The 12,842-nt window shown below is 42.4% G+C and overlaps 1 protein-coding gene across 3 annotated transcripts in view; it reads right to left on the bottom strand.

Annotated features, from left to right (window-relative positions):
• The window catches only part of MYO1C (myosin IC), a 146,164-nt gene that overhangs the window by 115,989 nt on the left and 17,333 nt on the right, over positions 1-12,842 (bottom strand). Inside the window, exon 1 of one of the 3 annotated variants that reach the window (XM_032788285.2) lies at positions 4,948-5,165. The exons of 1 other annotated variant lie outside the window; for it this stretch is intronic. The gene's annotated coding sequence lies outside the window, so the exon portion shown is untranslated. Of the gene's footprint in view, positions 1-4,947; positions 5,166-12,842 lie in introns of those variants that run through there. One more of the 3 variants, XM_075074027.1, reaches the window with a different exon arrangement.

Genomic DNA, 12,842 nt, shown 5'->3' with positions numbered 1-12,842 from the left:
ATGAGCAGCTGTCGCACAGAAGAAAAGCTACCGATGACAGCCATCCTTGGTGGAAGTGTTCCCAAGCACTCTAGAGACCAGCAGTCTCTGGCAGATGATTTTGGTATGGGGAAGACCACAGTGAGCCAGAGCGTATGGACTGTGTAAACTGCAATAGAGCAAGTGTTATTGACCGGAGTGACAAAGGTAACTAATGCCCCTGAAATAATGGAGGGCAGCCTTGGAAGAATATAGAAGCTTTTTTTTTTGCCACCAGAACATGATACACGTGAATAATTACAACAAAGACTGCTGGAGTTCTGTCCACCAGTAGCTTCTGTCATAACACAGACTTTGTCAATGTAACACCAAACTTTGCTGTCTCAGCATGTCTGTGTCAGTACATTCTGGAAAATCTGGGAAGCTATCCCACACTGCCTCAACAAAGGAAAGAGTGCCCAGAGGACATAGCCAATGCATTCCGGAATGTCCTATAGCAGACAGAGCCAGAAGGATCAATCAATCCAGTTACTGAGGCACAATGAGGGTGGTCCCAACACTCCATAACATAAGAGTGTTACGCTTTGTTACACAAAGACAATCACATATGAACCTAGACCACTGGAAAGGGTGAGACAAGATTAGCTGCCGTGGTTACTATCACCATACTAACTATGTTTGTGATTGGACACAAATCATGTTTAGAGCCTACCATGTCATTAATTGGTTACAAACAGTTAAAAAACATAGTGTAGACAGGACTTAAAGAAAAGAAGACTAACCAGATAAGGGGCAATGGAACAAACCTGGAGAAAGACACTTTGCTTGATTTCAGTCTACATGTCCTAGTTTGTTGTAGAATGCAGATACACTACATTGTGAAGAAGGTCCAGTCCCAAATTACTGTACACAAACAGTAATTCTGCATAGTCTCAAACACAGGTTTCCAAACACGAAATTAACATAATTTGAGTAAGGCACAAGGTGGGTGAGGTAATATCTTTAATTGGACCAACTTCTGTTGGTAAACGAGAAAAGTTTACAGAGAGCTGTTCTTTAGGTGATTTGAGTGAGTGAAGCCATGTCATTAACTGGTTTCATTGCAACTACATTTCAGCTGTATATAAATATGGTTTTAACTGTGATTGTCTGCTATGTGAAAACACGATCTCAGAGTGCCAATCCCACTGCTCACACCAGCATGGAAATTTTCCTCATTTGCTATCATCTACTGAGAGGGATATTAAAGCAAATGCCTCTACTTCTTTCTCGTCGGTGACATACTGGAATTTCTATCCCAGACATCAGGATATCCTAAAGGAGTCATTGGCTGTTTTGAAAAGTGCCAATTATCTTCTCATTCTTCCAAATGGGGCGACAAGGTGCACTAGGTTTTCAAAATTTTCCATGCTGTGACCCCATGTTCCAACAGAACAAAAAAAATTCAGAACCTCCCATCTAGCCATAAAAGCAGGGATATGGTTGTGACCTCTCAGGATCAGTTCACAACTCCCAGGTTGAGAAACCATGAATGGACTGGAACTCACAAGACTTGGGTTCTATCCTTGGCTCTGCTGTGGACCTATTAGGTGATCCAGACTTCACGTTTCCCATCTCCACTGTGCACACTAGCGCTTATGCTGGCGTAATTCATGTCACTTGGATGGTGGAATATTCACACCACTGAGCGACATAAGTTTTACAAACATAAGTGGTAGTATAGACATAGCCTTACTCTGCACAGGCGATCACAAAAACATAGGGCTGTACCCAAGTATCTAACACTGAGGGGAGGAAAATAGCCAACACTAGATGTGAGAACAATCCACTCTCTCCAGACTGGTGCTATACTTACCTTTAGACCAGGGAAGGCAATCTATGGCACTGCTGATTTTCAGCGCCACTCACACTGCCTGGGTCCTGGCCACTGGCCTGGGGGGCTCTGCATTTTAATTTAAATTTTAAATGAATCTTCTTAAACATTTTAAAAACCTTATTTACTTTACTTACAACAACAGTTTAGTTATATATTATAGACTCATAGAAAGAGACCTTCTAAAGAGGTTAAAATGTATTACCAGCACGCGAAACCTTAAATTAGAGTGAATAACTGAAGACTCGGCACAGCACTTCTGAAAGGTTGCCGACCCCTGCTCTAGACACACTGCTTGCCACATCAATCTGAGAATTTTACTGAGTCAGTCCAAAGACACTGAAAACTAAAAGCATTTGTCATCTATCTGTAGTGATGGAGGGAGTTGCCCAACCAAAGCCTCCTTAACTATAATAGTGCAACACTGTCCATACCAGTTCCCAGGTTGTCTTTTTGCAAACTCATAAAAATACAAAGTAACTGCAGTCACATTACCTGAGAGAAGATTAAAATCATTAAAACAAGATGCACCCTTTCTGCAGACTAGTCAGACACTTTTGTAAATAACAGTAATTTAAGAAATAATCATATCCACTTATGTGGGATTACAACTAGGGCCCTAACAAATTCATGACCATGAAAAATGTGTCACGGACCATGGAATCTGGTTTCCCCCATTATATCTGGTCTCTTGTGTGCTTTTACCCTATACCGGGGTAGTCTATTATTTTTTGTCAAGGTCCAAATTTCTTGGTCAAGGTATAGTCAAGGTCCAGACTCCAGAGAAAAATAATATAAATAATAAATAATAATAATAATAATAATTACATAAAAAGATTTTGGGGTCCACTCAAAAGCATCAGATAGTCCAGAATTAGCCTGTGGTTCGCCTATTGACTACCCCTGCCCTATACAATACAGATTTCATGGGGGAGATTAGTTTTTCTCAAAATGGAGGTCCTGACCCAAAAAGGGGTTGCAGAGGGTCACAAGGTTATTTTAGGAGAGTTGCAGTATTGCCACCCTTATTTCTGCACTGACTTCAGAGCTGGGCAGCCAGAGAGAGGCGGCTGTTGGCCGGGCACCAAGTTCTGAAGGCAGTGCCCTGCCAGCAGCAGCACAGAAGTAAGGGGGGCAATACCACACCATGCCATCCTTCTGCGCCGCTGCTGGTAGCAGCTCTGCCTTCAGAGCTGAGCTCAGGGACAGAAGCAACTGCTCTTCAGCTACCCAGCTCTGAAGGCAGCACTACTGGCAGCAGCGCAGAAGTAAAGGTGGCAATACTGCAAACCCCACCAATGCTTTCATGAGTCAGGATCCCTACAATTACAACACAGTGAAATTTCAGATTTAAATAGCTGAAATCATCAAATTTACAGTTTTTAAAATCCTATGACCATGTAATTGACTAAACTGGACCATGAATTTGGTAGGGTCCTAATTATGACTGTGAAGTGGGCAGGCAGCATTGTGCAGCAGCTAAGGCACTGAACTGGGAGCCAGGACCATAGATCCTATTCTCAACTCTGACATTAGCCTGTTGTGTAAATCTTGGACAAGATGTGCCTCAGTTTCCCCATCTATAAAATAGGGCTAATGATACCAACCCTCCTTTGTACAGTGCTCCGAGATCTGTGTATGCAAACTGCTAAATAAGAGCAAAGTATTATTATTCCAACATAGTTTTAAGACTCTTCCAGAAAAGCACATTTTGTAACCAAGGCACACAAAGGGAGCCATATAATTACCTAAAATACACACACACACACACACACACTCTCTCTCTCTAGGATAATAAGGAATAAAAGCTTTTAAAATTACATGCCATTACCACCTTTGTTACAGCAAATGCAAAATCAGCTTCTTTCTTCTGCACTCAGCCACACCCATCTCTTAATCATCCCTCTAGATGATTTTATTAACAGGCTATCTAAGGCCTTGGCTACAGTGGCGCTTTACAGTGCTGCAACTTTCTCACTCAGAGGTGTGAAAAAACACTGCAAGCTAATCCCCACAGGGAGGTGGAGTACCTGCAGCGTTGCGACCACAGTCATACTTCAAAGCGCTGCCGTGAGAGCGCTCCCGCGGCAGCGCTGTACAGCTGCAAGTATAACCACACCCTAAGACTCACACCACCCTCCCGAAGAACAGGTCCTCTAGGGGACTTCACTTTGTTTTAATTACAACAATTTAGGGGGTGTTACAATATAAACAGAATAATAATGCAATTTGTAAAAAGAACAGGTGCCACAAGTACTCTGGTTCTTTTTGCGGATACAGACTAACAGGGCTGCTACTCTGAAATGCAATTTGTAACATTTTGGAGTGAAATTTTTTGCTGATTATCTGAGGAACATACCATGAGGTTATTTTATTTTTTTTAATTCTACATTGCAATTTTAAAGACTTAATCAAAGCATTCTCAATTTAGGAAATGGCAGACTGGCAATTTTGCCTGTTGCCTTCAGCTCCATACCACTTGGAGAGTTTAAGCATCTGAGGAACAATATCTTCCATGTTTCAGAGTAGCAGCCATGTTAGTCTGTATCCACAAAAAGAACAAGAGTACTTGTGGCACCTTAGAGACTAACAAATTTATTTGAGCATAAGCTTTCAGCTACAGAAGTTCACTCTCCGCTTTCATGTCTATTACCCAGGAGCGCCTCTCTCTGAAGCAGCACAAAACTCAGTAAAAGAACGCATTATCTTGACACAACACATCAGCTGAATACATACACACTTATTTTGTGAGTAAATGTTGGCATGACTATCAAATGGGACATACTGGCTGGCTCTCCAGGGCTGGGGGCTTCTCACACAATATATTCCCCTCCTCTACAGGGCGACTGAGGCGGATGAAGTTAGCACACCAGGGACTCGCTTGGTGTAAGGGTCTCTCTCTCACACACACACACACACCTCCGCTTGTTCCCTCGCCTGCAAACGCAGAAAGTGAAACTTGGTCGCTAGGTCCCGCCTTTCCATTCAGCCTCCCAGGATCACTAGCGAGGGGCCTGCAAGAAGCGCTGCTGACTTCACACCCGCCCAGGGCCGGCGATGGGGGCTCCGCGGGCAGGACACCCCGCCCGTCTCACCTGTGGGGTCGGGATCGGTCCCGCCCCGCGCGGGAAGCAGGCGCCTGGCCCGGCAGGAGCGGAGGGGCTCGCGAAGACCGTGTCACTTCCAGCTCCCCTCGGAACCTGCGCCCGTCTCGCTCCGGAGCATGCGGGGAGAGCGCGGTGAAGCCGCTGCCCTCACTCCGCCCTCAGCAGCGCTGGGCGGGACCGAGCCGGGGCCGCGCGGCGCTCAGCCCGGAAATGTGGGCAGTAGCAATTCACTTGGCGGGCGGCCCCGTCGAGCCAAAGCAGCTCCAAGTGCTTCACTTACCCGCCGCGCCTAGCCCAGGCCAGCCTCCCGCCGGCAGCGCTGAGTCGCTGCTGCTTTTCTCGCCCGCCCTGGAATGTTACAGGGCAGAAGTCAGGAGTGAGAAGGAAATACCTGCCTGAGTCCCACCCTTCCACCGCCTCACACACCTTCCTGCTCTGACTAGAGCCTGCCAAACGATGGAGTCCCTCCCTGCCAGCCCGCCTTCCCCACAACCTGCCAGTTCTAGCTCTTGTCTCCTTAGCAGTAAATAAAGAGCTTGTTTACACTGGGCATACTATTTAAAAATCGGGACAACAGGGGTTCTTCTACAAAGTTTAGTTCAATTAATCAAAATAATCTTCACTGACCAATCATCCTCATCCTAAACTGGGCTACATTTTACACATCTTACACTGTAAAATTGATAAATAGTATTTTTCAGTTCACCTCATACAAGGACTAGAGTGCAATCACTTTATCCTGTAAAAGCATCAAAGGATCCTGTGGCACCTTGTGAGGCATGAGACATCTGGCCAAGTGAGTATTCACCCAGAAAGCTCATGCTCCAAAACGTCTGTTAGTCTATAAGATGCCACAGGATTCTTTGCTGCTTTTACAGATCCAGACTAACACAGCTACCCTTCTGATACTTTATCCTGTAAGTGCAACTTACAACTTTAGATTTTTTTTCTTACAGAACTGCACTCAAAAACAAAACAATGTAAAACTTTAGAGCCTACAAGTCCACTCAGTCCTACTTTTTGTTCAGCCAAGCGTGAAGACAAACAATGTTGTTTATATTTATGGGAGATAATTCTGCCTGCTTATTTACAATGTCAGCTGAAAGTGAGAAGCCTTCGCATGGCACCTTTGTAGCCAGCATTGCAAGGTACCTATTTGCCAGATATGCTAAACATTCATATGCCCCTTCATGCTTTGGCCACCATTCCAGAGGACATGCTTCCATGCAGATTATGTAATGCATTATTTTTTTCATTAAATTAAATTTGTGACTGAACTCCTTGGGGAAGAACTGTATGTGTCCTGCTCTATGTTTTACTTGCATTCTCCCATATATTTCAAATTATGGCAGTCTCGGAGGATGAGCCAGCACGTTACTCATTTTAAGAACACTTTCACTGCAGATTTGACAAAACACAAAGAAGGTACCAATGTGAGATTTCTAAAGATAGCTACATCATTGGACCCAAGGTTTAAGAATCTGAAATGCCTTCCAAAATCTGAGAGGGACGAGGTGTGGAGCATGCTTTTAGAAGTCTTAAAAGAGTAACATTCCAATGTGGAAATACAGAACCCAAACCACCAAAAAAGAAAATCAACCTTCTGCTGGTGGCATCGGACTCAAATGATGAAAATGAACATGCTTCGGTCTGCACTGCCTTGGACCGTTATCGAGCAGAACCTGTTATCGGCATAGATGCATGTCCTCTGGAATGGTGGTTGAAGCATGAAGGGACATATGAATCTTTAGTGCATCTGGCACTGTCATGGTATAATTCCCCACTCTGAACCTTAGCATCCAAAAGATGGGGTACCAGCATGAATTCCTCTAAGCTTGATTACCAGCTTAGAACCTGTAGCGCTGCCACCAACCAGGAATTCCAGTCCCTGGTACACTCTGGTCCCCCCAAGACCTTGCCCGGGGAACCCCAAGACCCAGACCCTCTGGATCTTACCACAAGGAAAGTAAACCCTTTCCCCCACCGTTGCCTCTCCCAGGCTTCCCCTCCCTGGGTTACCGTGGAAGTCACTGTGATCAAACTCCTTGAATCTAACAGAGAGGAAACTGCACTTCCCCTCCTTTCCTCTCCCCTCCAGACTCTTCCTGAGAGAGACGGTAATTCTACACAGAGAGAAATTAGCCTCTCTCTCACTTCCCTCCTTTACTCTATTCTGGTGAATCCAGACCCCGTCTGGGGTCTACAACAGAATAAAAACAAAACAATAGGTTCTTAACAGAAGAATTTAATTAAGAGAAGAAAAAACAGTAAATTATTTTGTAAATTTAAGGATGGGATTAGGTACAGGGTCTTTATATCGAATGGGATACCCTCACCAAGTATTCAAGTACAAATTAAAATCACTTTCAGCAAAAATAAAATTTGAACTCTCCCAGCCAAATGCATATTTGCAATAAAGAAAACAAACATAAGCCTAACTCGCCTACTAGCAGTATCACTATTCTGAATTTCATAAGAAGATTGTATTGAAGAGATTGGAGAGAAACCTGGTTGCACATTGGTCTCCAAGAAATCGAGTGCAACAACAACGCAAAACACTAACAGCACACACAGAAACTTCCCTCCCTCAAGATTTGAAAGTATCCTGTCCCGATTGGTCCTCTGGTCAGGTGACAGCTAGGCTCACTGAACTTGTTAACCCTTTACAGTCAAAAGAGATATAAAGTACTTCTGTTCTATTAACTTCTACTATCTGTTTATGACAGGCACTTAAATATCTTTTGATGCCAGCTACAACTAGGGTGACCAGACAGCAAGTGTGAAAAATTGGGATGGGGGGGAGGGGTAATAGGAGCCTATATAAAAAAAAGACCCAAAAATCAGGACTGTCCCTATAAAATCAGGATATCTGGTAACCCTAGCTACAACAGTGCCATGTGAACACCCGTTCTCACTTTCAAGTGATATTGTAAACAAGAAGCAGGCAGCATTACCTCCTGCAAATGTAAACAAACTTGTTTGTCTGAGCAACTGGCTGAACAAGGAGAAGGACTGAATGGATCTGTAGGCTCCAAAGTTTTACATTGTTTAATTTTTGAGTGCAGTTATTTTTTGTACATAATTCTACATTTGTAAATTAAACTTTCATGATAAAGAGACTGCACTACAATACTTGTATTAGATGAATTGAAAAATACTCTCTTTTGTTTCTTTTTGACAGTGCAAATATTTTTAATAAAAAATAATATAAAGTGAGCACTGTACACTTTGTAGTGTGTTGTAATTTAAATATATTTGAAAATGTAGAAAACAAATATTTAAATAAATGGCATATTATTAACAGAGCAATTAACCATGCGATTAATCACAATTACATTTTTTTAATCACTTGACAGCCCCAATTTCCAGTAAATTTCTTATCTGTTCTGCAATGAAGATCATACAGTATAGGGTTTATATATGAGAACTTTGAGAACAGAAGCCTGGATGAAAGGGGAGGCACTGACCGTGCTTAATTTGCTTGGTTTGTTTAAAAGGAGAAAAAGGGTCATTTAAAATTTTTCTTCTCACAGAACTGTGCAAAGAGCTACACAAACTGGCTGCCTGTAGATGATGTTACTGTTCCTACCGTAATCTAGCCTCCTTAGCCACCATCAGGCTGTTTTTCATACTAGTCTTGGGCACTTCACTTATTTTGCATACATAAGAGACAAGCAGTGAAGCAGCATCACTGGTCCAGCAGATACCAGACAGGACTGGGAGTCAGGAGACTTGGATTCTATTCCCAGATCTGACACTGACCTACAGTGTGATCTCAGATGAGTCACTTCATCTCTCTGTACCTCTGGTTTTCCCTCCATCCCTTTGTATTGTCTATTAGACTGTAAACTCTTTGGGACAGGACCAGTTTCCCATTCTGCATTTACAGAGCATCTAGCACAATGGGGACCCACTCTGAGTTGTGACTGTTGACACTACTATAATATAAACAACATTAGCTTATTTATTAGAAAAGCCTCTGTTGGGGAGTGATCTCATTCTTAAGTGTACAGGCAAAATTTCTAAGGAGATGGAAAAGAGAGTTTTACCTCTTCTCCCCAGTGATTTGTTACTGGGCATGAATCGTCATCAGGATAAACTCATGATAAGCCCCCTGGACAAAATCAAGCTTTAGTGTAACTTCACTGAAGTCAATGGGAGGAATCACCCCCTTACATTTAGGTGGCCATCAGCTGTTTGGAGTAACAGGAATATTCACTCACCTCCCCAGCATGTTACATACACACACAGATGTGAAGTGCACATAAATCTTAGTGGGGGAAAGAAATGATATCTTCAAGTTCCATCCACAAACCAAGCTCCACCTACTTGAGATGCCACATACAAATGTATTTTGAACATTGTCATCTATTGTACATTCTGCTGAGCTCCTCAGGCACAATGCCCCCCTAAGGAGCTTAGATGCCCTGCTGGGCCCTGTTAGGCACCAGGGCTTGAGTCCTTCTTGATTAGGGGAAAAAATAAGCAGTGGCAGCTTCCAAGGACCTGAAGAGGTCTGTGTAAGCTTGAAAGTGTGTCTCTTTCACCAACAGAAGTTGTTCCATAAGAGATATTACCTCATCAACCTTGTGTCTCTAATAGCCTGGGACCAACATGGCAATAACACATCACTGCAAAGCAGCACACACTAATTTTGCTCAAGTGAGCTGTCATCCATAGATTGTACACATCTTCATAGTATATATTATACCTCTTTTCCTCCATGATTTGATCAGCAGTGGAACAGTTAGTACTGGGCATTTCAACTAACACCTAATTGAAACTAATTGTGCAATTTATCCCTTTCAAAGCTTTTGCTTCAGAATCTCTGCCAACTGAGGCAGACATCACTGCATCAGTTACACCAGTGGTTCCCAAACGGTGGGTCACAACCTCATTTTAGCAGAAGGGGTCACAGCAATCCCTAGTGTGTGAAGGATGCCATTTTGCTCTGGATAGTGTGCCCTTGCATGTAGCGTGTGGGGGACGACATGATGCATAGACGCCATTTTACTTTACAAAATGGCACCCTCCGCCCAACACAACCTTGTATGCACCATATGTACAAGGTCACACTGTGCAGAGGACATCATTTTGTTGAGGAAAATAGCATAATTCATGCAGTGAATTGTACATATGGAGCATGCAAGATCATGATGTGTGGATGGCGCCATTCTGTAAAGCAAAATGGCATCTTCCACGCTGTCTGAGGTCCCGGCTGGAAATACTTCTTTAAAATGGGGATGTGCTGGCAAAAGTTTGGAAATCTGCGAGTTAACCTACAAAATGTGACCTGAGTGTTTCTTCACAATCAGAGCAGAAAAAGGCTAAAGGTCAAATCACTGGTACATTCCATATGGTCTAACAAGCCAGTTAAACTGGTTTTATATCTGATTTGCTTCACTGGAAAGCGGGAAACAGTGTACATATGAATCTGGCCCTTCTTAAAGTTTAATTTCGGGAGCATGAGATGAACAAACAAATTAACATCCAGGAGCCGCTGCTCCCAGTCCCCTCCTCCCCCCATTTTATCAATTTAACCCATCCCACTCAAAGCCAAAAAGAGAAGCCAGAAATACTGATCCCCAATATTCCACTGTTGTCTAGCACTTAATTACGGAACGTACTTGCAAATGATGCATTGTATCCCCTTCTAGCAGCTGGTGCAGAGACAGAATAACTGACCAGTACTGTTAATTGGCTAACATGATTACTCTTAAAACAAGTGGTAGCAGTATGTGCAGAGAATCTGAAGAGCCCAGAGGTTCAAACTCTGCTACAGCCCTATGAAAAAGATAAGTTTGCAGTGGTATGTGCTAGAATTTGGGATTGTGTTTGGGGTTTTTTTGCTGCTTTTATTTTAGATCTAGATAATTCCAAAAAAAACTACAAACCCACTGAATTTGAATAACATTAGCTTGCAAAGTCAAACACTCAAATGCAAGAAAATGCCAGAATTAAGATTGTCAATGCAACCTTAATTCTATTTCCTTATATGTACACATTATGATACAATCTGCTTCAATTAGTGCACAACATGGACAACAAGTGATGTAGGATCATTCAGTGGGTGAGGGTATCAGATGTGAGACTCCTGTTCAAGGATGTGTAGTTAATTAGGTAGGGGATGACATAAATTTCAATTTTAAACATAAATGCTCTTACACATAAATTTCTGGCCTGGGACCCAGAAGAATTGGCTCAATTCCCATGTCTACCACAGACTTTATGAGAATAGGCAAGCTGCTTAAACCCAACTTTTAAAAAGTGGCCACTAACTACGTACATTTTTCTGTGTCCAACTTTAGATACCTATGGCCTGATTTTTAGAAGCACTGAACACTCATCACTCCAAAGTAAGTCAGTCAACGGGAACTGTGGCTGCTCAGCATCTCCAAAAAAAAATCAAGATCTACAAGCTGGGAGCACTCCTACATTAGTACACACTTGAAAATTTGCCTTTAATTTTTCTGTTTCGGTTCTTTCATAGTGGTGTCATGAAGATTAATTCATTAATGACTGTGAGACACACTTTCTAGGGTGAGTGGCATAGAAAATCTGATGAAGAAATTTAAAAAAATCTTATTCAGTGCAGGGTTTGGGTGATATGCAGTAAATACAACATGGGACCACATACTGAATAAGGGTAAAAGAAAATATTGAAGAGCTGCCTTGTTCACTGAGAACTTCCCATTCTTTGCATTGAACGGGGCAATGGTCCTTTGGGAAAGATCACAGAAGAATCATAGAAGATGAGGGTTGGAAGAGACCTCAGAAAGTCATCTAGTCCAACCCCCTTGTGACGTTATCTAATTAAAATATGACCATGCAAAGCATTCTTGCTACCACTGTTATAGAACAACAAATCTTGTACAAAATGTGATAAAGGATGCTTAACGCTTTCTGACCATACAACCATTAGAGAGATGTCAGAACAGTATGTAAATATTAATTAAGGCCATTCTATGGTAGATAGGCTAGAACTTTGAAATGCAAACCTATATTGTTAGAAACCAGAGGTAATACTAAGTGTATGTGTGTACTCATATTTTGTTCAATACTAGTCATGTAAACAGACAATTCCTGTCTGTCACTATAGATATTGATTCAGAGATGAAAAGGACACATTAACATTTAGATGAACTGTAAATATAGTAACATCACTGTGTTCATCTCTCTTTTAAATGTACAGCAAATCACCTGAGAATCATGAAAAATGGGCAAATACCTTATGTTAATCTGTGTAGATAATTAAAAAAGCCCCAACTTACGCAAGTGTTCCATTCCATTCTATTCTTAGAGAACTCCACACTAGGAGCTCCCTACCCCCTCCCCAACATTCCACATAGCATAATGGGCCACATCCTTACTCCACACGGGGGTGGGGGGGAACAGCAAGGAAAACCACAGCTTCACATATGCCAGGTATGGTTCTCACAGGTCAGTGTGTGTGTAGGCACACAGAACTATATTTATGCACCAAAATGGACAGAAGTGTTTTCTGCCTTTCCAATTTCAAAGTCCCATTCCATTAAGTTATGCTTAAAGTTTGTATTGCATTGCAGAAAAACAATATACAAAAAAACAGGCACTGATTTTGGCACTCAAATTCCTACATAAGAACATAACATAAGAACATAAGAATGGTCATACTGGATCAGACCAAAGGTCCATCTAGCCCAGTATCTGTCTACCTACAGTGGCCAATGCCAGGTGCCCCAGACGGAGTGAAGCTAACAGGCAATGATCAAGTGATCTCTCTCCTCCCATCCATCTCCATCCTCTGATGAACAGAGGCTAGGGACACCATTCTTTACCCTTCCTGACTAATGGCCATTTATGGACTTAGCCACCATGAATTTATCCAGTTCCCTTTTAAACAT

The sequence above is a fragment of the Chelonoidis abingdonii genome, chromosome 20, assembly GCF_003597395.2.
Source record: "Chelonoidis abingdonii isolate Lonesome George chromosome 20, CheloAbing_2.0, whole genome shotgun sequence".
Taxonomy (NCBI): Eukaryota; Metazoa; Chordata; order Testudines; family Testudinidae; genus Chelonoidis; species Chelonoidis abingdonii.
This window is presented reverse-complemented; position numbering and strand designations above follow the sequence as displayed.